The sequence below is a fragment of the Dipodomys merriami genome, unplaced genomic scaffold (assembly GCF_024711535.1).
Source record: "Dipodomys merriami isolate MVZ:Mamm:240054 unplaced genomic scaffold, mDipMer1.0.p SCAF_104, whole genome shotgun sequence".
NCBI classification, from domain to species: Eukaryota; Metazoa; Chordata; class Mammalia; order Rodentia; family Heteromyidae; genus Dipodomys; species Dipodomys merriami.
Window position 1 is genome coordinate 2,390,269 of NW_027202316.1, and position 27,184 is coordinate 2,417,452.

Here is a 27,184-nt window from a genome sequence, read left to right on the forward strand (position 1 = left end):
ACGATTTCGTAACTGCAAGGAGTTCAAGTTATTCATCCCTTGCTAATTGCCTTTGGCTTTAAGGCTTGTCAGAATTCTTCTGCTCATTAAATTCACCATCTCTCCTTGTGAGGGAGCGTTGGGGACGATTGCACTGGAGAGGTTCACCCACACACAGCCCCCAAATCAGGCTGTTCATCATTTGAATGTTTTTCTTCAAGCACACAAAGAAACTATTTTCTCTTGGTTAGGGGCTTCCCCTGACCTTCCACCCACCCCTGTTAGGTAGAGTCATCCCCAAAGAGATGTGTCATTCTTGGAACAGAACATCCCTTGGCAAAAGCGCACTGAGTAATCATTCAGCTAGAAGCATAAATCTACCCTGAGGGTCGGAAAAACCCATGGTGAAAGGAAATAATGGGGAGAGAAGAATTGCATTCCAGGGTATTAAAATAGACACAGGCACTGAAGTGGAGGTGCTGCAGTGAAACAAAGGGGAAATCTCCAATATCCCAGCACTGAACTCTGGGTGATAACCTCTCCACTGAGGTGCGATGAACTCTTTCCACATTGAGATTATGCCTCCCCTTTCCTCAGAGACCAGGTAGTGGTGGTTGATCAACCCTGAGCCATTTCCCATTGGCTTTGTGGTGGTGATGGCAAACACAAACTTCTTTCCTTCCTTCTCCTTTCTCCATCCCTCTGTGGCTATAACACTGATTCTGCAAAAGATATTAAACAAGAACAGTAGTGGAACGCAGGATCCTCTGATGAGTCAGGACAGCCTACCTACAGCCAGACAGGCCTGGGGCAGGGAGCAGAGCTGGCATCCGCCCTGCTCTGTAGGTTGGAACCGGAGCTAAGAGCTGTCCTTGCCGCAGAAGCTGGGTGGGCTAGGCATGGGTCCAACAGGGATCAACATGTTCTTGTCACGATTTAGGCAGCCTCCTGGCATCAGGGGGGAACCAAACTGGAGCCTCCCCACAGGTGGGCAGAGAATTGCTCAGAAAATCACACTGACTGGGGGCTTGATCATCAAAAAGCCAGGAAATGGGAAGGGGTAAGAACATGAGTTTCTGATTTCATTTCCACTCCTAACTGTGTGATTGTGGACAAGTACTCAAACTTTCTGAGCCTTGGATTAAGGTGATGTTATCAGCCTTTTTTTAAAAAAAAGAATGAAATGAAACAAAAGTAAAAATCCATTATTTAACATTATTTAACACTTATTTAATATTATTTAACACTTGCTATATGTTAAGTACAGTGTAATTTTTTTTAAGTCCCATGGAATTTTTGTCATTATTTTGTCTCCATTTCACCTATGAGGAAATTAATACTCAGGTCACTAAGGAGAAATGATAAATCCAGATATGACTTCAAGGGCCAAGATTTTAGCTAAATGAGAACTCTTTCAAAAAGATAACATTTGGAAGCCAGGAGCCAGTGGCTCATGCCTGTAATCCTAGCTAATTAGAAGTCTGAGAACTGAGGATCCCAATTCAAAGCCAGCCCAGTCAGAAAAGACTATGAGCCTCTTACCTCAAAAAAAAGCTGGAAGTACAGCTGTGGCTCAAGCATTAGCCTTGAGTGAAAAAGCTAAGGGACAGCACCCAGGCACTGGGTTCAACCTCTAGCACTGGCAAAAGTATGGATGGGTAGACAGATATACAGACAGGCAGACTGACAGATAGATGGCTCTTGCCACTGCTGCTGTTCCTCTTCATGGCAGAATGGTGTGCTTAGCTCAGGTTCTTAGTGGATAGTTTCAACCATTAGCATAGAGGACAAGGCAAGGTCAAGAATGTAATCTTTCCAATGGAAAACCCCAACTAAGGAACTTCCCACACTGCCAAAAAGCTCAGTCATGTTGACTGCAGCCCACAGAGCATAGTCTTCCATCAAACCATCCACTGGAAGTTATCTGATTTCAAAATGACAATGGTGATGTCCAGATCTCAGATGGACAGTGACCCTGCCCCAGCATCCAGCACAAGCCAGGCCATCAAGAAAGTCTATGACAGTGCAGAACATCACAAAATCCAAGACCAACCACTGCAGCACTGTGAGCGGCTGAGGAGAGTGGACAGGAACAAAGTCAAGAGCCAATGAAGGGCATGGATGCAAATGGGCTTCAGTGGATTAGACCCACTGATTGGAGGTTAAAATACTTCCCAGGTTGTTGCGTTGTTCCTGTTGCCCATTGTGGCATAGCACATGGAGTCTAGTGCAAAGTGATGGAGCATCACCTAGACACAGCAAAGCAGTACAGGGGAAGGTGGTGTTTTGCTGTTCTGGGTTGTTATAATCTAGTGCAAGACAATGAAAAAACCACTGAATCATAACTTCTCTTCCTTTCTGAGCCATTAATAAGCTTGTACGGCCTTGGATAAATCACTTAGCCCTTTCTGGCTGCTCTTTCCTGCAACGCAAAATGAGGGGGTTGGAAAAGATGATCTTGAAGGTCAATTCTGAGACATCCCACAGCTTGGTCTTACTCATGAGATCTCTAACAATTTATACATTCTGCCAAGATTTAGAGGTTCCTTATACAGACTTTCCCCAAGTTTAGAATGCCAGATAATGTTCCTGGAAGAAACAAGTAAAAGGGGGGGAACCATAAATAGATTTTAGTACCAATTCAACATGGAGAATTAAATTAAATGGAAGGTTAGCTTACTGCAATCCAATCCTGGTCATAATTCTTTGTTAAATAAAAGGGTGTTCCTCGCCAGAATCCTGGGAGGTCTGGGTAGCTGCAGTGCAGCTCCAGAAAGCTCCCTTTGTTCTATGCTGGGACAACTGCCGTACCTGAAGGATAGGCAACCCACTCGCTCAGGATTGCTGGACCTGTCGAGCACACCAACCCATGTCTCAGAAGCTGCTGACATCTGGAGACACTTTTAAATGGTTCTATTACTATGAGAAGTGTGAACTGACACAAAGTTCTCAACTCCATTACTAAATTGTTCATTTATAATAAACGCAGTATAGGTTTTCTTTTTTGGGGGGGGGGGTCAGGTTGTGGGGCCTGAACTCTGGGCCTGGGTGCTGTCCCTCAGCTCTTCAGCTCAAGGCTAGCGCTCTACCACTTGAGCCACAGAGCCACTTCCAGCTTTTTTCTTTTTGCTTATGTGGTGCTGAGGAATCGAACCCAGGGCCTCATCCATACAAGGCAAGTGCTCTACCACGAGCCACCTTCCCAGCCCCAGTATAGGTTTTCAAAACATACTACTCAAGGAGGCATGCTAACAACCAGGAGATTTCTTGCCCTATGCCTCTTTATTTGCTCTAGTCTTTCCCAAGGTGACTCTTTGGACTCTCACTATTATTTCTTTTATTAGTATTCTCATTATTTATTATTATTCTCATTTATTATTCAGTACTATTTACTCATCTTATTTCTTAAATAATTCTATACTTCTGAATTTTGATTTATCAGTGTTAGGTATTACCTAATAACTTACTATTACTATTACCATTTTGTCTGTGTGTTTTCTTCCATATTCATCATATATTATTATCTTGAGACAGAAGAAATATTCCTGGTCAGTATTCTTATGCCTATGAAAATATTATTGACAGTGTAGCATGCTTTTGTACATTGCTTATGTTTCCTTCCTTTCATTTTTTTTTTTTACTGGAGTTAACACTTGCTTCTAATCCCTTAGTTCTGTATGTATGCTTTTGTTAATTATTTAAGCATATTCTAAAAGCTTATCAGATAAATTTCTTATCAGCTAACTCACTCCAGCAATCTTCTATTCCTCAAGGTTTGGTATTCAGATCCCACCAGGCCTACCTTGTAACTGTCTATCCTTAAACTTCCCTCTTTCCATCAATTGTGTCATCCTTTTGTTTGTTAGCTTTTTGGGGGTTCCCTTTTCCATGGGTCTTGGGACTTCTTTAATGACAGATTTCTTTGTTCTGGAGCACTAGTTCACTTAGTCATTATATCAGATTTCAAAATATACAAGCAGAAGCCACAGTGATAACATACCACAACAGGCCTGTCTTTTGAGTCATTGTCTCATTCTGGACTGGCTTGGCCTGAGGGATGATTATCATCCTGGAATTCCCTTTACCATGGCTTCTGTTCCAACTTGACCCTCTACAGTATCACCTCGTCTGGTGGTTAATATCTGCAAGCTAAATTTCCTGAAATGAAGTGGAGGGAAGGCAAAATATTTGAGACCTTGTATGTTTAATAAGTTGTTGTTAAGTCAGCTAGGTGTAGAGTTACAGTAGGAAATCATTTTATTTGTAAACTTTCGAAGCATTGCTCGAACTTTGCCTTGCTCTCAATCTGATAGAGGAAAGTTAGATTTCATTATGGTTCTTGACCTGTTTGGTCTGTGCTCTTCTATCTCTATGAAGGGTGTGTGTGCTTGTGTGTATGTGTACATGAACAAATGTTTGTGTATATGTGCACATGTATGTGTGTGCATACTAGTGTGTGCATGTGTATGGATGTGCATGTGTGTATGTGTGTATACCAGTTGTGTGGCTTGAACTCAGGACCTGGATACTGTCCCTGAACTTTCAGCTCATGGCTAATGCTCTACCACTTGAACCACTGCACCACTTCTGTCTTGCTGGTGATTAATTGGCAATAAGAGTCTTACAGACTTTCCTGTGCTTTTTGGCTTTGAATTGCGATCTTCAGATCTCAGCCTTCTGAGTAGCTAGGATTACAGGTGTAAGCCACTGAAATTTTAAACTGCTTCATCATAGTAGGCATTTTGAAATCTCACAGTGATACCTCATGGTATGAGTCTTTTTCTTTCCTTGTGTTCAATATTTTCTAGTCATACAATTTAGAGACTCATGCCATTTAATTCTGGGGAAAATTCAATATTTTCTTCAATCATTTTTATGTGTTGTCTTTTTCTAGAGATAAAACAAGCTTTAGAAAGAATAAAAGGGGCAGATAAAAGCCAAGCAATGAAGATATTCTTTACAATATAGATATTGTCAATAGCCTACAAGTACAATGAACAGTTAGCTATAAAAAATAAGAAAATTCCAGTGAAATTATGGACTGTTATGATATTTAAAATGAAATGTCAGTGCCCAAAATGCTTAGACATAATAAGAGTAAAAAGAGTAGTATAAAATATGGCAAAATATAAACTGCCATAAAATATACAACACTGCCTAAGTTACCAAAGTGTTAAGCAAACTTGTGTCTTAATTGGTAGAATTATGAGAATATATAAATATATAATTTGTATAAATTCTCTCTATATATAATTGTATATACCAACTTTTATATTATATATTCATATTTATATATTCATATATTCATGTATATATTCATATGTATACCTCCATTTATGTAAAAACATTTCTAGAATAAGAAACATATATACTTGGACAAATACTGACCATTGATCATCTTTATGACCAGAACTCTTTTGTCTGTTTTTTAAAAAAATTATTGACAAGGTGATGTACAGAGGTGTTACAGTTACATAAGTAAAGTAGTGAGTAGATTTCTTGTTGAACTTAACTCCCCCCGCCAGCATTGTTTTATTGATGGTGCTGTGATTTGCAGTGTTGGAGAAAGTAGAGAGTTTGTCCTTCTAATTATCTGCCCCAGTTCTCCAGCCTTCCTTCTCCTAACCACTACGTCTTTCCTCTGACCCCTCTATCTGTACTTTATCAGCCACCCAGGAATGGTGCCAGGCATTGTCCTTTACAATCAGACTCTCAAATTTACCCTTCCTTCTTATTTTCAATGTTTCATTTCCACTTCTACATTCCTTGTCATTAGAGGCCAAACTGTATCTCCCTTTCTAAAGCACCCACGATCCTGTAATACATCCACTCAAATTAATCACTCTACCACCATTCTGCTTACCTGGGTTAGAAATCTTGACTCTTAATTTTGTTCCTTCTTTCCCTGTCGTTTACCATTCCTATAGCAGTCAATCCCTACATCTTGCCAACTTTAACTTCATAAAGCATCCTTTTTTATCTGGTTATAATATTTTCTTTTTCTGTCATTGAGGACAGATAATCCCTGATCCTAGCAGGAAAATTCAACATTCAACTTTCTCAGGAACAAATAAGCCTTCAGTCCAAGATGGGCCTTCACATTCAATCTGGATTTGTCCTTGATTGAATGAACAATTCATGGAAATTATTCATGCCTAAGAAGGTTAACTGTGGTCTACGTCAGAATAGTGAGAACAGAAGACTACATTTTTTGTCCCTCTCAAGTTGCTAGATACTAGTAGATCACTGTCCTTCCAAATTAATCAAGGTCACCTTGCTCTCCTGATTTCTTATATTTTCTGAATTTAGCTTTCATTGTTGTTTCTAATTTTTATATCTACGTCAATCAGTGATGGGCATCCTATATCCTGATTCTTGATCATTGCCCTCTTCTTTGTCTTTATACTCTACCATTGTCCTGTATTGCATTACAAAAGTTGTGTAGATAGATAGATAGATGATAGATAGATAGATAGATAGATGATAGATAGATAGATAGATAGATAGATAGATAGATAGATAGATAGATAGATAGATAGATAGATAGATAGATTAAACTTTTTTGTACAATCACTGTCTGGGCCGTTATTTGATACCTTAATATATAACAGATCTTGCTTTACTGGGTATGACAGCATTTACAGGAGCGGGACACCAAGAGACTTCCAGGATGTCTCATTTAGGAAAGACCAGATTTTTTTCCTCCATCTTTCTTTTTCTATTGAAATCTTAGAGTAGAAACCCTATCAATGGTATAAAGAACTCCCTACTAGAGCAGAATACATCCTTCTTAAAAGAGTCTCTGAAGTATTTGAAGATCTTGCTAAATGGAAAATTGTCAGCTTAGCCAGCTCAATTACAGATCAACAATTACTGTTATATTTTTAATATTTTGCTTCTTTTCCAAGTGCCTGCAGCTGGAAAGGACCTTTTAGGAAAATCAACTGGATTACTTCTCCTGGTGACAGAACCTGTACCAGCTCTTAAAATAATCTGGTGGGAAGGGAATGACTTATGAACTTCCATGTTCCCACAAATCCCTGATCAATCCACTCATCAGAATGAAGAATTCATGCTGGGCACCAGGGGCTCACACCTACAATCTTCATTAATCACTATGGAGGCTGAGTTCTGAGGATCACAATTTGATGCCAACCCTGAGCGTAAGAGCTAAGGGGCAGCACCTACACCTTGAATTGAAGCCCTAGTACACACACACACACACACACACACACACACACACACACACACACACACACACACACACACACACACACACACACACACGAGAAGAATTTACAAAGAAAATGGTGGAGAACCGATCCCTGAATTGTTCTTCAAACAGGGCCATAACAGAAGATCAAAGTGTGCTGCAAAGGAGTTTTCATGCTTCAGAAGAATATCACTTCTCTCCTGTGTGGGTGAGTCGCTGCCAGTCTTCAGAGGATTTGTTGAGTGGTGGGACTAGAGTAGGTTGTTGCTTCCTACTCTGCCCCAAGAATAGAGCCATATGGAGAGCAAGCTTGAGCATGTTCCTGGAATGTGGGCCCATCTTGGGTTGGAGGCTTATTTATGCCTGACAAGGTTGGATATGGCAGGACAGCAAGAAGAGAGGACTACTTTGGGGAAGTAATTAGTCTCTCATTCAGGACAAGACAAGGGTAAATCCTTTCCTGTGGGTCACACAGAAGAGAGAAGGTCTAAAGAGATTTCAGCCCAATATACGAGGATTCTTGGAAGTTAAGGAATCCACCCAAAGAAACTGGGCATGTAAAAGACTACCTGAAAACAAGAATCAGACAAAGGAAGGGATGGTTCATGATAGTATCAGTCACCAGCCAAATCAAAATGTGGAGAGAAAGAAAGAAGCTAAACATACCTTTCTACAAATAGGCCCTGCCAAGGCTCTAAGGAAGAGTCTGTCCTTAGAATGAAAATGGAAATTACAATTATTGTCTAACTGCAGACATGCTAATTTCTCAATTGATGGAGTTGTAATTTGCAATGATTTTAGAGCTGCCTGGCACCTGAGATTGACAGGAAATGTCTCATCTTGCTGGCAGAACTAACAACCCCCTGGCCTCTTACGCACTGAAAAGAATAAGAGAAACAAAAATGTAGTTGTGTGAAGAATACATTTTTTATTGCATCGTGGTCATGCATTTTCACATATTGGTTTTTATTGTGATTATGGTGTTTACTGGATGGAACATAGATATACTTTCGTTTGTTTGTTGTTTTTTAATAGAGAACTATGTGGTTTGAAATCCATAAACCTGGCTTTGGAAGCCAGCTTTTCACCTATCTCACAGGGTGGCACTGAGGGAATTAACTTCTCTGAGCCTCTGTGTCCTCCTCGGTTGAACAAAGAAAACAGCTTGAGGGTTGGTGGGAGAAGGGAATAAACATCCAATGTGGTAAGTGCAATAAGGAAGTGCAAAAATGACCACAACGTGATTGGGGGTGGGGGGTTTGGGGGGAGACACACGGACACATTCCTACCCTGGCAATGCTGAAGGGAACTTAGAGAAGGAATGAAGGTGTTTACATTTGGAGATGATGTTCTGTAATTTTGAAGGAGCTCTATCTTGTTCTCAGGGGAGCTACTTTTTTTACATGCTACTTTTACATGTATGAAGGAGTGGGCTCTGGCTCACAGTCACATAAAGACACATGTACACAAAATCACACTCATTATCAGCCACACTAATACTCCTTAGCCACAATGACACACATCTCTGAAGTAGGTATTCCTCCCCCCAAAAAATAGAAAATTCCTTTCTAAACATATGTCTTGCAATAATGACTACATCTTGAGTTGTGACTAAAATAGACTGACCTTGTGCTTTTTTTAGGGTCCCCAAAATGTAGATTCAGCACATTCCAAACCACAAATGGCTTCTTCCAGGCTGTTAAAAAAAAAAAAGAACGAAAGAAAAAAAAAAGCTTTGGGAAAAAGCGACTCTGACAGTTTGGAGAAGGATGATGCTACAAATTCTTTCCATTTTACCATTTTCTTCAACATTTAAGAACCTGAGTAGTGGTTGGGAGGCCATGAAAATGACCAATACAGATTCTCCAGCCCTCAAGCAATGAGGCCTTAGAAAGAGCACCCAGGGGTAAGAGGGAGGCAGGGAACAAGCAGCCCTGAGAGTTCTTAAAGGGTCAGGCAATCATGACTTCAGGCAATCTCAACTTCAAGTTTTATAATTATATGGTGCTCTGGCTCCAACTCCTCATCTTAAACTGTCCAAGAGTCCATGGTGGATGATGGCATCCTTGGCACCCTGCCTTCCTCTTACAGGCTTCCCTGGTCCAGCTCTGGGGGATGGGAATGGGAATGGCTGGGGGTGGAGGGCAGATGCTATGCTTTCTCTGAGCTGACTGGATATTCCAGGAACCTGTTCCATGTTTCTTTCCTGACCATCTCCACACACCTTTGATCAGAGTGTCACAGGAAACACAAACCACAATGTCTATGCTTCACCAATTCCTTACAGAGGTTTGCAGTCATTTCCTTCTATTTATATTCACCCAACTTCTCCTTCAAATTGTATTCTCCATCTGTGTTGAAGCCTTGGGAATTTCTTTCTCCAGTCCCACAGAACCCTCTCCTTATGCCTTTAGCCTTTACATCGTTCCTTTTTCTGGAACTTGGACCTTGTGTTTGTTATTTGACATTTCTTCCTATGAAATTTCATCAGCTAGCAATCAGAGTTTGTTTCTATTTCTTTCCACATCATCCCAAAGGTTTTGGTTGGTCTTCTCTCTGTGGGGACATAATTTTTCTTTTTATTACTTCCTTCACCTTGCTACCAATAGCCTTTATTTGGCAAAAATATTCAGACGAGCCATTTTAATATGTCCCCATTCCTCCTAGCAGTGGTTTCCCATCTTTCTCTCTATATTTAGAACAAGTCAACAGAGAATTAACCTTCTCCAAAGGCACCAGCATGCCCTATATATCCATCAGCACATGGAAAGTCTCCGCCCTAAATGTGGCCTCCAGCTCCAACTACCAGTCTTCCAGGGAATAAAATGTAAAGGGCTAAGGAAGATGCCATTTTTAGCAGTTTCATCAAAATCTGTATTTCTCCTCCCCTTGACTGTTTTGGTTATTGCCATTTTCTAGTAATTCAGAATTCACAAGAAGTCCTAATTTGCATTAAAGTCTCTCTCTCTCTCACTCTCTCTCTCTCTCTCTCTCTCTCTCTCTCTCTCTCTCTCTCTCTCTCTCTCTCTCTCTCTCTCTCTCTCTCTCTCACACACACACACACACACACACACACACACACACACACACTTATTTATTTGTTTTTTGATTCAGTAATGCCCCAACACTTGTAGCCTCTGTTCATCTCGAACCTCTTAGCAGTGTTCCAAATAGCTAGATGCTGGTCTTCACTTCCTTTATATCATGCCTTCCTCTCAATCTCTCTTTTTTCTCCTATTCACTCTTTCCTAATGTCTTAGCTGTTTCTTCTTCTCCACCTGACTTGAATAAGTGTTCCTAAGCATTATTTTCTATCCACAATTTCTTTGATGATGCCATCTGAGGTCATAAGTATAAGTACTGCCTCAATGTTAATGTCTTTCACATTAATATTTGGACTTGTATATTTCATTAATTTGTTTCCCATACTTGTAGGTCTATTGAGCCTTGCAAATTTACTTGTACATTAAATGAACCTACTTATGTCTCCTTTACCAATTCCCCAATCTGCTTTATGCTTGCTTTTCTATCCTTCAGTAAATGTACTACCATTTGGTAGTAGTTGACTAGCCACAGTTCAAGCAAGCTTCTCTGATTCTTGTGTTTGCTTTGCTTTTACACTGAGTCTATCAGGACATCTCCTAAAAACCTGTCTTCAAAATATAATCCCAGCTGGATATTGCAATTCATGCCAATGATCCTAACTGCTCTGAAAGCTGAGTTCAAGGCTAGTCATGGCAAAAAAAAAAGTTTTCAAGATCTTCATTTCAATCAATGAAAAGCTGGGAGCTGTAGTGCATGCCTCTCATCTCAGTAAGACAGGAAAGTTTAAAAAGAGGACTATAGTCTGGCTGACCCTAGGGGCAAAAACCAAGACTGTACTCAAAATTCTTTCTGTTGAGGATAGTTGAATATCAGTTCACTTATTCAATCATTTATATATTAACAAGAATTCACTGAATACTTACTAATCATCACTGTGCTAGACATTGAAGATACCGATTTCGTGAAAAGTAAACCAACTCATTCCCCAAATTGGAGAGGCACGTAGGAGCTACTAAGAATAACACCTCATCAAAGGAGAAACACAGAAGCAGAAATCAGGGCCAACATTGGACAACCTATATATAACTGGTGAATTGATAAAGCCTAGTGTAGATAAAGCAGAGAATTTATCCACAATCGTTGGGACGCACTCACATTCTTGTAATTTCTTTCTGGAATCTCAACTAGGTTTCTATAGTAGAGAGCAGAAGAAAAACCTCCTTGACCATCCTGCCCCAAAGGGGGATATACTGACATTTTAAAACACATTAGCGCATGTTGCTGCTCTGAGCAAAGCCTACCCTCAAGAGAAACTATTTTATCAGTGACTAACAGATCAGGGAGTTATAAGAGCTCAGCTGAACTAGGTAAAGGAACTTTCTAACTCCATCTCCTTCTAGCATTCCAAACAGAGGAAAGAAAATACAAAGGAGACAATCTACTTCCCACATTGCCAATTGATATCAACCTGGATGTAGAGAATCAAAGTCCAAAATTACTTATGAAGTTCACAGTTCAGGGACACAGCCTTGTAAAAGACTGAAAACTAATGATCAACACTATATACTATATTTTAGAATTCCAATAATCCATAATTCTTTCAAATAAGTAAAAATGGAATAGCTCCTAGCTATTTAGAAGGCTGAAATCTGAGGATAGTAGTTCAAAGTCAACCCAGGCAGAAGAGTCCCCATGAGTCTTCTTAACTCCAATTAATCATAAAACTCCAAAAATGGCACTGTGACTTAAAGTCATGGAGCACTAGCTTTGAGCAAATGAGCTCAGAGACAGTGCCTAAGCACTGAGTTCAAGAAAAAAAAAATAAGCAAAAATGTCCATATAAACAGCAAGCATCTTAACATCACACTACAAAACACTTTGCTTAGTAAATCATGTCTAGCTATCAAAAAAATTACAAAGCACACCTTAAAGGCAAGAAGAACGTAAAAAACTGAGAAAAATATCAGAAATAGACAAAGATATGGCAGGAATATTAGAATTACCATACTGGGAAATTTTTTGAATTATGGTTAATTTCCAAGGGATCTAATAGAAAACAAAAAATATCATGTCAGAACAGATGGAAAATGTAATCAAAAAGATACAAAGTCTGAAAAAATAAGAGATGAAATGACAGAGATTAAGAAATACATTAACAGAAATAAAAAGTACCTTTAATGAATTCAATAATAGTCTGGCCATTGATGAAGAAAAACTCTACAACTTTGAACTAAACTAATAGATTTTTTCAAGGGAAAAACAGAGACAAAATACAGAATACAAAAATACAAAATACAGAAAAGAAAATGGAATAGAATGGCCAAGAACTGTCTACAACTTTGGGAGAAGAGATATAACCTACAAGTCATGGAAATATCAGAAGGACAGGAACAAAAAAGGAGGAGAATAGATGTATGCAGTGATATAAAGCAGCTGACTGAGAATTTCCCCCACATTCCTAACAGACACCACAATACAGACCCAAGAAATCAAGAAAACAAAATAATAAATCTCTAAAAACAGGCACCAATGGTTCAAGCCTGTAATCTTAGCTACTCAGGAGGCTCACATCTGAGCATCAAGGTTAAAGCCAGCCCAGGCAGGAAAGTTCATGAGACTCTTAACTCCAATTAACCCCCCAAAACTTGAAGTGGAGCTGTGGTTCATGAGATAGAACACCAGACGTGCAAAATACCTAAGTTAGAGCACAAGTCCTTGAGTTAAAGGACCAATAATGGCATCTAAACCAAACACCTGTATCTGCATATATCATTTAAAGTTTCTGAAAATTAAAAACAAAGAAAGAGGTTTTGAAAAACAAAACAAAACAAAACACCATGCCGGGCACCAGTGGCTCAAGCCTGTAATCCTAGCTACTCAGGAGGCTGAGATCTGAGGATTGCGGTTCAAAGCCAGCCCTGGCAGGAAAGTCCATGAAGCTCTTATCTCCAATAAATCACCAGAAAACCAGAAGTGGTGCTGTAGCTCAAGTGGAAGAGTGCTAGCCTTGAGCTGAAGAGCTGAGGGACAGCGCTCAGGCCCAGAGTTCAAGCCCCACAACTGACAAAAAGAAAAAGGAAAAAAAGGGGAAAAAACCAAACACCTTATCTTTTAATGAAGAACTTGCAAACAAGCAATTGGTAGAGAGATATATTTAAAGTACTGACCACAAAATCACCACTAACTTAGAATTCTATACTCTTATTCTATACTGTCTTTTTTGAAGTGAAGGAGAAGTAAAGACTTTTGCAATAAAAATGAGAAGATTTTGCTTCCAGAGAGTATGAATGAAAAAAATATGTGAAAAATAAGTTCTCAAAAAAAATCATGTGTCAGAAGTCATGTCTATATCAATAAAAAAAAGTAAAATAAGCAACACGCGAGAATGATGACAAACGAAGTTTTGTGTTGTGATAGATTCATCTAGATAACAGTTTGTTCAAAATAATAGTAGTCAAAAAGAAACTTATAGACCAATATCTAAAATACTCCACCAAAATATTTCCAAGAAGAATCTAACAACATATAAAAAGAATTATACCACACAACCAAGCAGGATCCATTCTCCATATGGAATCTCATTGCAAATAAATCCATACAATCTTTCACATCAACAGGCTAAAGGAAAAGCATATTGTCACAACAGAAAAAACACTTTGCAAAAATCAGGCAACCATTCATGACCACTAAGTAACTGGCTAGACAGAAATGTCCTCCACTTCACGAAGAGACCCCCCAAAAATCTTTCAACTAACATAATAATGAGGAACTAGGAAAACAAATGTGTTCAGTAGCTCTAGTTGTATTTTTATTGTTTTATTTTAGTAAGACCATTTTTTATTAAGACACTGTGGTAAATGGGAGACTTCCTTGTGACATTTCCACATGTGCATAATATGTGTGTGCATATATATATATATATGTATATACATTAAATAGACAAATATGTCAACCATATACATCCTCATTTATCCTTACTCCTCCCATTATAGATGCCCCTTACAACAGAGTTTGCTTTCTCTTCCTAATATGCATTTTAATTTTCTAGTGTGTATTAACTATATCAAAGAATTTTACCATGATATTTTAAGTATGCATGTATTATATATCAAAATAACCCTCTCAGTCAGGCACCAGTGGCTCACACTTGTAATCCTAGCTACTCAGGAGGCTGAGATCTGAGAATCATGAGTCAAATTCAGTCAAGACAGGAAAGTCCTTGAGACTCTTAACTCCAGTTAATCATAGAAAAAGCCAGAAGTGGCACTGCGGCTCAAGTGGTAGAGTGCTAACCTTGAGCATAAAGGAGCCCAGGGACAGCACCCGGGCCCTGAGTTCAAGCTCCAGGGCAGGAAAAATAAGTAAATAATTAAATAAAGAATCTTCTGTTTCCCCATCTTCTTCCCTCTTAGTGATCTCTTCATTAAGTGTTCATATGCATGTGTGTGTGCAAAAATTTTGAACGTAGGGCTGGGAAGGTGGCTCAGTGGTAGAGCGCTTGCCTTGCATGCCTGAGGCCCTGGGTTCAATTCCTCAGCACCACATAAGCAAAAAGAAAAAAGCCGGAAGTGGCGCTGTGGCTCAAGTGGTAGAACGCTAGTCTTGAGCTGAAGAGCTGAGGGACAGTGCCCAGGCCCAGAGTTCAGGCCCCACGACCGGACCAAAAAATAATAATAAAAAAATTTTAAACATACATATATATTTGTATGTGTGTTTCCATATATGTACATGTCCATTAATATGAATATCTTTTAGTTCTAACTTCTACAGGTGAGTGAAAATAGGCAATATTTGTGCTTTTGTGCTTGCCTTATTTCACTCAGCATGATCTCCAGTTCCATCCATTTCCCTACAAATGGTTTATTTCATTTTTCTTTATGGCTTCATAATATTTGATGGTATATATATACATATGTATATATATACCATTTTTTGTATCCATTCCTAAAGATTCCTCAGTTTGGCTATTATAAGCAGTGGTGTACTAAATGTAGCATGCAAAATTTTTCTTAAATATTGATTGACACTGCATTAAGTATATGCCTGGTAGAGGGAGGTATGGTGGAGTCTTCAGGTAGGTATATTCTAAGCTTTTAGAATTGCCTCTACTCTGATTTCCACAGTGTTTGCACTAATTTACACTCCCATCAGCAGTGTATTCTGTTTGTGTTTTCTTGAATCCTCAACAGCACTTTATGTTGTTTGTTTTCTTGATGATTGCCAATCTATGCCACACAGAATTTTAGAATTTTAGAACTCTGATTTGCATTTCCTATATAGAAAAAGATGTTAAACATTTCTTTGTCTATTAGCTTTTTGTACTTCTGAGAACTGTCATTTAATTTGCTTGACAATTTATTTGTTGGATTATTTATTATTTTGCTATTTATTTTTTATCTCTGTGTATATGATGAATGAAAATCTTTTATCTATTAAACAGCTAGCAAAGATTTTCACCCATTACAGAGGTTATGTCTTTATTCTGGTAATTGTTTCTTTTACCTTACAGAAACCTTTTAATTTAATGCAATCTCATTTACCAACTCTCATTCTTATCTTCTGAGAAAATGAAGTTCTCTACAGAAAATAACTACCTGTGATTATAACTTGCAGAGTTTTCCCTAAATTTTTCTGTTGTAGATTTAAAGTTTTCTGTTATATGTTGAGTTCTTTGATCCATTTGGTGTTGATTTTTGTAGGGTAAGAAATAAGGTCAAGGTTCAGTTTTTTGCATGTAGATAACCACTTTTTCAGCACAATTTATTGAAGAGACTTTTATCCGGTGTGTGCTTTTGGCTCCTTTTTCAAAAATTAAATGGCAGTAGCTTTTATTTTTGAGTCTTCTATTTATTTGTTAGTTTATTTATTATTTATCTGCTTTAGATTTTTTATTGTCTTTAAATAGTTGCAAAGGGGTGGCCATTTTACAAAGTAGTTTATAAATATAATGCATCTTTTTTTTTTTTTTTGCTTCCTTTAAAAACTATTCTTATTGGCTGGGAAGGTGGCTCAGTGGTAGAGTGCTTGCCTTGCATGCATGAGGCCCTGGGTTCGATTCCTTAGCACCACATAAGTAGAAAAAGCCGAAAGTGGACTGTGGCTCAAGTGGTAGATCGCTAGCCTTGAGCTGATGAGCTGAGGGACACTGCCCAAGCCCAGAGTTCAGGCACCATGACCAACAAAAATGTATTTTAAATTATTTTTTAAGTAGTTATAAAAAGGAGTTGCCATTCAACAAAAATCCATTGGTCTTCAGGCCTGTTTTTGTGTTAACAGTATACTGTCTACACTTCTATGGTTTTGCAGTATGGTTGTATTCCAGTATCATGATACCTACAGCATTGTTTTTTTGTGCTCAGGATTGCTTTTGCTATTTAGGGTCTTTTTCAAGGCTTGTGGTCTGCAACTTGAGCTATGGCTCTACTTTTATTTATTTATTTTTTTTGCTGGTTAACTGGAAATGAGAATGTCACAGACTTTCCTGCCTGGGCTGAATTCATACTTAGTTGTTCAGTTCTCAGCCTTCTGAGTAGCTAACATTATAAATGTGAGCCACCAGTGCCTGGCTATTCAGGGCCTTTTAAAAATTCCATATGAGGGCTGGGAAGATGGCTCAGTGGTAGAGTGCTTGCCTTGCATGCTCAAGGCCCTGGGTTCGATTCCTCAGCACCACATAAGCAAAAAGAAAAAAGCCGGAAGTGGCACTGTGGCTCAAGTGGTAGAGCGCTAGCCTTGAGCTGAAGAGCTGAGGGACAGCGCCCAGGCCCAGAGTTCAGGCCCCACGACTAGACCAAAAAAAAAAAAAAATTCCATATGAAATTTTCTATTTTTTGTAAAGAATTATACTGAAACTTTGAATCTGTAGATTGCTTTTGGCAATATGACATTTCATGTTATTAATTCTGCAAATCTATAAGCTATGGGAATTTTCTTCACAATTGGCTGAATTTGGAATTAGCCTCTATGTCTTGAACAAATAATTCAACAGTGGTATATCCAGACAGTGGAATATTAATCAGTACTGAGAACAAATGAGCTTTTAAGCCATGGAAAGATGGAAAGAGAACTAAAATGTACATTGCTAAACAAAAGAAGCCAAGCTAGAGAGCCTAAGAAGATTGTGATTCCAACCATAGGATATTCTGGAAATGGCAAAGCTATGAACACAGTAAAAGATCAATAGTTTCTAATGATTGAATGGTTGGAAGAAAGGGCTAGGTACAGCAAAGAGCACCAATGGTTCAATGGATCTATTGTGTATATGACTATTGTTTCTATGATAACAGGGCAGATACATGTCATTATATATTGTGAAACCACTAAATGGACCACATCAAGTATGAACACTAAAGTACAGTCAGCTGGACCATGATAGGTTTATCAGAGAAATTCACCCCTCTGGTATAGTCAATTGTTTGTGAGAGAGGCCAAGCATACATTGGAACAAGAGATATAGATGGGAAATTTTTGTATCTTCTCTTCTATATTTCTGGGAACATAAAACTTCTGGAAGAAACCATATTCATTTCAAATATTAGTATAGATAACCCTCTTTGACAGGAGAAATGGAACTTGATCATTCCTCACATCTGTGCTGTTATGAAGTTTGGTACACCACTCACCAGAGAATGAACCACAAGGGTAAAGCAGCAACCACCAATAGATGAGAAACTGTGATTTTATCACATACCACTCTAGATAAGAATGGAATCAAACTTTCTGGAATCTACCATCTTATTCATGACCATTAGTTAAAATTAAAGATACCATTCATCATAGCCTTGACTTCTTTCCACAAATGACCCCATAGATCTTGACAGCTTAATTTTTTGGGGGGGTTCCGGTCGTGGGGCCTGAAGTCTGGGCCTAGGCGCTGTCCCTCAGCTCTTCAGCTCAAGGCTAACGCTCTACCACTTGAGCCACATTGCCACTTCTGGCTTTTTGCTTTTTGCTTATGGGGTGCTGAGGAATCGAACCCAGGGCCTCATGCATGCAAGACAAGCGCTCTACCACTGAGCCACCTTCCCAGCCCCGACAGCTTAATTTTTTAAAATCCTTCTTATATGTTATATTTTGTATGTTTTCTTAGCATTCAACTTATCTGGGGGAATTTGAATCCTTAAATAATTTTAAATAAATTGGTGACATAAAACAAATACAACAATTAAACTGCATTATTAACTTTTTGAGGAAAAGAATATATTCAATTCATTTAAACTCAATTAACTTTTTAAATTAACTCTGTAGTCACTATTATTAGCTGTTTTCTTTTAACCATATCAAAAGAAATAGAAAAGGATCATGAAGAGACAGCAAGTCCAGTGAAATATTCTAGATTAGAAGCTTAAAGTACTAATTCAACCATCAGAATTTTTTTTTCCACAAGGAAGTTGAAATGCTTGACTATGCTTTGACCTACACTGGGCCCAGTTTGAAGTCTTGTGTGGTCTGCATTTGTGTGGCCACTTTTCGGCATGATGATTCACCAGTGGTTTTAGCTTCCAACACAGCAGAAGATTTTTTTTTTAACTTGGGCATTGCTGGGAATTTTTCATAAAATTGGCTTTCTCTACTATGTGAAGGAAAGCAAACTGAATAAAGCCAATCTATTGTTAGGCAGACATAAGTTATTTCACACACTGATAGATTTAACAATTCCATTGAATCTGGTCGTGAGTCAGTTGCAGCTAGTAGGACTCAGAGTTCACTTTGTGTAGATAGTTCATGAAAGTTGAGAGGGAAGGAAAACAAAGAAGGAGAAAGAGAGATTTGACTCCCTAAATCCAGACCTTAATAGACGTTCAAATAACCAGAGCTGTTGTTTTTATGTGACTTTGTGTAATCCAAAACCTTTAGGTGTCAGAATAATCTGCATTCTCTTAATTTAAAAAAAAAAATCTCTAAGCAGTTGTACAAAGGAGGTGCTATAGCAATTTATGAATATGATGCATCTTTACCATTATCACTCCCTTCAACATTCTTAAACCCCTTTGAGCCACCAATTCTCTTACTTTTCTTAAATTTGTGGTATATGCAATAAATTCTTGTCTATATTCTTCCCCCTTCCTCCTTCATTTGTCTACCCTTCCCCGCTCAGGTCCCTCTTCCCCCACCTTACATATACCCATTTCCTGGTGTTGATTGTGTTGGGCTTTGACCTAGTCTTTTAAAAAGTCTATACTATGTTACCTCTCCATAGAGTCTATTATACTTCACTTCATTCATTTGTAACCACTTGCATACCACCCCATGTATTTACTTACAGATTTATAGACACGTTCTATCTACCACAAGTGAAGGAAACATGCAGCCTTTGCTTCTATGAGTCTAGCTTACCTCACTTAATATATTTTTTTCTGTCTACCTATTTCTTTATGAATGGTACAATATTCTTTCTGATATGTAAAAACCATGTGTATATCAAGAAAATATTCTTTGTCGACACAATGGAATTCCTGTGTCTTTTAAACTTAATCTCTCTACAAGCTAAGACTCTGAAAAGCAGCGGTCTTTTTTAAAACAATAAATATACCATATGATTAAAATAGCTATTTTAGTAAGAGAAATGCTGATAAACACAAAATATAGTAAACTTTTCTATTCATCTGTAATAGATGAGGGGAAGACAATGCACAACTTTGTGTGATGTATAAAACAAGAAATGTGTAGCACAAAAATAATTTCTTGACTTGTCTTGTATTCTCATGCCACTGAACGAACAGTCTTCTAGTGTACAATCTGGGATATCGAAACAAACTATGAACTGAAATTTGCAGGAAATTTCATGCTAAATAACTCCTAGAGACTAATTTAAATTATTTTTCCAGAGTAAGAGAGAGGTGAATATGATTAAAATACATCCTATGAATGTATGGAAAGGTCATGATGATGTTCTCTGGGATGTCCAACTTCATACACAGCAATAAAAATGATTGTTTCAAGAATAATGAACAGTCTACTCAATTTTCAAAATTGTCTGCATGTGTATGTGTGTGTGTATTCTGTTTAAGCATTTTTTGGCACATACATTTTAAGTCATTATATTGAAGTTTATATTGGAATAAAACTGGAAAAAAATTAATAAAGAGCTTGGTATGTTTGTACACAATTTACCTTGTATTTCACAATTGAAAATATAAACAATGCACCTATTTAGAACCGAACCATCTATATTTCATATTTTTCCTGGTTATTTCCCTTGTAACATACTCTGCTTTAAACCAAAGGACGTATTTTCTCTAACTTGTATAACCAAATCCCCAAATGTGTCAAGGAATTAATTTGAAGGTCAGAGGTTTCTATTAAAGCATCTTATACAGAGTCAGAATCCTTAGGTCAAAGCAGAAAGTTCAGAGACTGTTAGGTGACTGTGGATTATTAGGAATTGTGCATACGGATGGAGGTGAGATTATGATGGAATGAACTTCCTGAACATTTACTATGCACTAGGCCATGATCTAGAGTCACTGCACATGTGAATCCTAAAAACCCCAGAAAGAGTACATTATTATACTTATTTTATAAAGAGAGATTTTGATAGATTAACTAACTTGCCAAAGTCTTCTAAAATTTGAGAAATCATCAATCATGAATTTTTAGGGTATTACATAGAGCTCCCCTATGACCCAGCAATCTCACTTTTGGGCATTTACCCAAATGATCACAAACAAGACCACACTAAAGCTACCAGCACAACTATGTTTATTGAGCATTATTTACCATAGCTAAGATATGGAAGCAACCCAGATGCCCCTCAGTAGATGAATGGATCAAGAAAATGTGGTATATATACATTATGGAATTCTATGCCCCCATCAGAAAGAATGACATTGCTCCATTTGTTAGGGAATGAAAAGACCTGGAAAAAATTATATTAAGTGAAGTAAGCCAGGCCCAAAGAAACATAGGTCCCATGGTTTCCCTTATTTGCAATAACTAGTATATGTCTGAAAGAAGCAGAAATGGTCAGATAAATTGATGTTAAGTGAAATGAACCCCAAGTTAAGGACTCAAATGCTTTTTTCTTTCTTGATATTGTGTCCAACATATTTATAAGATATTTCTTTGTTGCTTTGTATGTCCCTCCCCCACAGTATAACCCCTGTTTTCACTGTATTTGATGTTGGTATAATTTGTGGAGGGGAAGGGAAAAAACAAATTGTTTAAATAGGGATACAGGTGGATCCATTGCAACAATGAGATGTACGAGATGTTATGTCAAAAATGAACTATACCTTTTTAGCATGGAGGATAGTGGGGGGTGGCAAGGTGGGGGGAGATGGGAAGGGATGGTAAGGGGAAACAAAGGAGGAGGCAACAATGCTTGATAAGAAATGTACTCATTACCTTGCCCATGTAATTGTAACCCCTCTGTATGGTATTTTCACAATAAAAAAAGAATTTTTAGGATATTATCTTATCCATAAAGACTTTTGTGAATCTAGAAATTGTGAAAAGGTTAGAGTGGACAAAGTCACCAAGTTGGGGGGGAGAGAGAGAGAGAGAGAGAGAGAGAGAGAGAGAGAGAGAGAGAGAGAGAGAGAGAGAGAGAGAGAGAGAGAGAGAGAGAGAAAGTGAGAAAGTGAGAAAGTGTTCTTGTTATTTGGAATTATCCTGTGGCAAAGTTAGTTACTGTTTTCTTCATCTGCAGAAAGGGGGAAAAGTTGCTATCACAAATAATCCAGTATTTTATTAAGTTATTTGGGTCCATTTGCCACAAACCAATTTGTGTTTTGTTTTTCAGATTCATGACCTTGTAAGAAATTATTATTGAACTTTAATGCATTAAGCCTTTACTACTTCTCCTCATTTCGAGCTGTCTGTGTGGTCCATATATTCCCTGATATTAACATGGCACCCATCCACACAGGCCCTTCCAAAAATCAACCAAACATGGAAATAAACAAATAAATCTTATATTAATTGCACAAACTTCTCAGTGGTCTTTCTTGTGCATTTGCTCATCATCTTCCCACAAATCTTTGGGAGATAAAAATAAACTTTAACCAAGAGATCTGTCCTGTCTTACTTAACCTGTGGCGAGATGACAATTGGATGGCTATGTGTGTAAAATGACCTTGGCTTGGTGCTCCAAATACAATACTTATTCTAAAAAATTAATTAGACTTTAATTTCTAAAGCTCACAAACTCTTGATTATTTAATTCATCAGAGACCTTCAAATTGCCTCAAACATTTGCCAGGGGCTTGGGCTTGACTATGTCCCAGGTTGTCAAGGCTAGAGAAGGGCATGTGTGTGATTTCCCCAAGCCCAGCCTCAAAGGGCTTGATTTCCACCATTACAGCTGGCCTTCTATCTCAGAGTACTGCTCTTCCAAAGAGTAGATAGAATAGGAGTAATGACATTTTATTCAAGAACCCAGCTGTCTTCAATGAAGGCAAACCATAAAGAGATCGAAAGCAATGGAAAGCAATTCCATCACTCACTAATTTCATTCTCGCTTTTGAAAACATAGTTATTTTCAAGCCAGGAGAAGTAGTGTATTCTTGTAGTTGTAGCTATTAGTTAGTGAGACCTTGTTTCAAGAGCTAAACCAAATGTGGCAATGCATAACTGGGATCCCAGTTACATGGAAGGCAGTGGTAGGAGGGTTACAGTTCAAATATAGATCCAGGAAGATGTGTGAGATCCTGTACATGGTAGTATACTTATCTACCAAGCACAGAGCCCTGAGTTCAAACCCAAAACCACCCACACTGGAAAATACATACGAAGTTGTTTTCAGAACACTTACCTATATTAACATGAGAGGTTTGTTATTGTCATTTTTATATGTCAATTTGAAAGAGATATCTCAGTTGTAATTTAAGATGTAGTCATTCTAGGTAGATATAATTTTAATAAGCAAAAGCTGTTTAGAGCCTTCGATAATTTTTGAGTGCGTGATTATGAAACCAAACAATTTGAGAGCAAGTGGACTAGACTCCTCTCAATAATTCTTTGCTAACTATAAAGCCAAAAATCTGCTATGTGTCTGACCAACTTCATTCTTTTCAAAGAAATGGATTCTTTTTGAAATTATGGAATAGCCAGAATAATGTTATATAGAAACTTTGTTCCTATCTTTTTTTCAAAATTTTTCAAAATATTTCAAACTATTTTGGGAGGTACTGGATTTGAACTCAGCTCCTCACTCCTGTTCTACTGTTGACATACCACTAGCCACACCTCTGGCCCTGGTTTTAACTGACTAGGATGTTATTTACTGCCTAGCAATCACCTAAGCCACAATCTGCCTACTTCAAGCTCCTGGTTCTGGCTGGACTGAAATGGATGCCCCCATGTCCAGCTTCTGTTTGTTGAGATGAAATCTCGTGGACTTGGCTCCCTGGCTTACTTGTAACCATGATCATCTCTGACCCACAACCTCCCATGTCATTTGGGAAGGCAAGCACATGCTCCCAAACCAGGGATGGGGCAAAAAGAGGCCTTAAAACCTTCACTGGGCACTGGTGGCTCATGCCTGTAATCCTAGCTACTCAGGAGGTTGAGCTCTGAGGATCACAGTTCAAAGCCAGCCTGAGCAGGAAAGTCCATGTGGCTCTTACCTCCAATTAATCACCAGAAAACTGGAAGTGGTACTGTGGCTCAAGAGGTAGAGCTCTAATGTTGAGCAAAAATGTTAAGGGACAGTACATACAAACATGCACACACACACACACACACACACACACACACTCAGATACACAAACCTTTGCTTCTCAGGCTGACCTCAAATAGCAATCCTCTCATTCTTCAGCCTCCCAAGTAACTAGGAAAACATTTCTTCTTGAATCCATGGAACCTATCTTTTCATTTTCTCACTACACACACACATACTGGCAAATATATACCCTCACTTTGATACCTAAGGACCGGATAACCATGTGGCCATTTGCACACACACACACACACACACACACACACACACACACACACACACACACACACACACACACACACACACACACACACACAGAGTCTTGTATATTCTCTTTTGATAGCTTTTCTGATCTGGCAACTCCACGGGTTCCCTGGTGGGTCTGAATTTGCACTCGCTCCTTCCATCACTGGGGAATGAGGGCGAGATACTAAGAAACCTCTCCCGGGCATGAGCAAAGAGTTTTATTTAGAGCGCCAGGCAGCCGGGTCCTGGGTTTTACTTTTGCACCAGGCACTTTTCCCGTGCACAATGCCTGAGGACTGCAGAAGGGCTGGTTTTCTTTCTCTGTGTCCCGTCAATAATGGCCAGGTCTCTCTCTCTTGCCATCAGAAACTGGGAACGAAGAAAGGAGGACTGTAGGGGTTTCAGGTGGCATCGGGGAGCTTGCCAGCCTCCCTGATACCTGAACCCTCCAGCAAAGGCCGCAGTCAACTCCCTCCAGCGATGGCGAACCCACTGATGTCTAAAGATGTATAGTGACTTCTTCCCTGCCAAGGAAACCAAGCCCCTCTGCCAGGGAAGTCGCCAACCAGCGCTGCCTCTCCGGCGGCCTTCCCAGGGGAGGACAGGTGGGCATCCAGCATTGTTGTTTGTTCCGAGTCAGGCAGCGCTCTGCGCTCCGGGGTATCACTGTCAGCTCGCAGAAAAGGAGAGAACTGATCGAGAGATAGGGCAGACATGATAAACAGGACAACATCCTTCTCTGATCTCTTTGCTGATAGGAAAAGCAACCCAGTGGCGCCCAGGTTCTGCCTGGCAAGTCAGTTCAGTCCCGTACACTGGCTGGGGACAGGGGCGCAGTCCCTTCACCATCCATCCCTCCACACCGTGGAGACTTGCTCCTGCCAGCTGCGATCAACTTTCCCTGAAGGGCCAAAGGAACACAGGATCCCTCTGCTCTTTTGTTTGTTTGTTTTTGGGTTTTTTTTTCCTATCAAAACAAAAAGTGGAAACCTATTACTTTTTCAAAGGAAAAAAAAGTCCAAAAAGTTAGTAGGATGATCATAAATATCCTATATTCCAAGATCTACTTTTTCACTCTTCTATCACAGGTAATTTGAATTCATAATTATTTTCCATTCATCAAGCATGTGCGTGTGTGCACGCACCAGTATGCACCGGCATGCACCGGCCAGTACTGGCTTTGAACTCAGGACCTGCTCTGCTCCTGAGATTTTTTTGCTCAAGGTTACCACGTTAACACCATGAGTCACAGCCCCACTTTTGGCTATTTTAGTGGTTAATTAGAGATGAGTCTAATGGGCTTTCATGACTGGGCTGGCTCTGAACTGCTATCCTTCAGATCTTGGCCTCTTGAGTACCTAGTGTTACTGGTCTAAGCCTCTGGCACATGGCTTCATTTTATTTTTCCACCAAGTAAAATAGTTACAAAATTCAAGCACAAATCTGTTTCGTTCTATTTAATTACCCTATACCAGTTTGTTGTATTAATGTACTGTACATTCAAACATTCAACCAAGCCTGGTACTGTTGTTTCATGCTCTTATTTCTAGCTATTCAGGATTCTGAGATCTGGAAGATTATAGTTTAAGGCGAGCCCTGGTGGGAAAGTTTCCTAAAAACAGCTAAAAAATGCTGAAAGCATGGCTTAAATGGTAGAGTGCCAGCCTAGCAAGGATGAGGCTCTGATTTCAAACCCCACTACTAACAAGAAAAAAAAAGAAAGAAAAGAGAAATTCAGCCAAACTCCTGTTGATTTGTTCTTGAGTTTTCTAGATTATTTTTAAATTATAGACCGCTCTTGTATTCTCATCCTCTCCCAGTTCTGGATGTCAATTTATTTTAATTTCCCTTTAATTTTTTGGTTCTGGGGCTGATCCTGGGACTGGTCCTGGGGTTTTGGTGCTGGGGCTGGTCCTGGGGCTTGAACTCAAGGCCTATATGCTGTCACTGAGCTTATTTGCTCAAAGCTAGCTAGCGCTCTACCACTTAAATCATCCCTTCTTGAGGTCAGAGACTTCTGCCTATCTGGTTTGCCAGCCTCTGTAGGGCCTGAAACAATGTCTAATATGCTGTGAGTCCTCAAATATTTTTTGGCTAAGGGAATAGATAAATGAATTTTTTTCAAAATTAATTGTACCTATCCAATACAAGATACAGTATAATGTTTTGAATTTTCTTTAAAAATTATTTGATATCTAAGTTATTTACCTTCAAAAATGTGTAATAGTTAATCTCCTGTTGTAAAGGAAAGATCTGCTCTGTTTTCAAGTTAGATATCATTTACACAAAATAAGGTTATTTATTTTATTTTAATTTTTGTAACTATTCCTAATGGGATAAATTCATTCTAATTGCTCTTCAGTTAATTTCTTTCTTGCTTTCTTTTTTTGTCAGTCATGGGGCGGGCTTGAAATCTGGGCTTGGGCACTGTCCCTTCAGCTCAAGGCAAGCGCTCTACCACTTGAGCCACAGCGCCACTTTCTCAGTTAATTTCTTTAGGTATTCAATAACATGTGATGCCAATAATGATAATTTTGTATGTTCATTTCAATTATTCTGCTTTACTATTATGCCTTAATTGAGTTTTCTAGTCTTTGAAAAGCAAAGTTAAGTATTATATAGAGGGCATCTCTTTTAATCTACAATAAGAATTTTCTAGCCGGGCACGGGTGGCTCACGCCTGTAGTCTTAGCTGCTCAGCAGGCTGAGATCTGAGGATCATGGTTCAAAGCCAGCCTGCGCAGAAAAGTCTGTGAGACTCTTATCTCCAATAAACCACTAGAAAACCAGAAGTGGAGATGTGGCTGAAGCGGTAGAGCGCTCGACTTGAGCTGAAGAGCACAGGGACAGTGCCCAAGCCCCAAGACCAACCAAAAAAAAAGAATTTTCTAAGGTGTTAGCATTAAATTGACCATAAGTTTTCATTTCATGCTTATAGATGTATATATGTATATGTATATGTATATATGTGTATGTGTATATGTGTATATGTATATATGCATATGTATATATGTATATGTATATATGTGTGTATGTGTGTA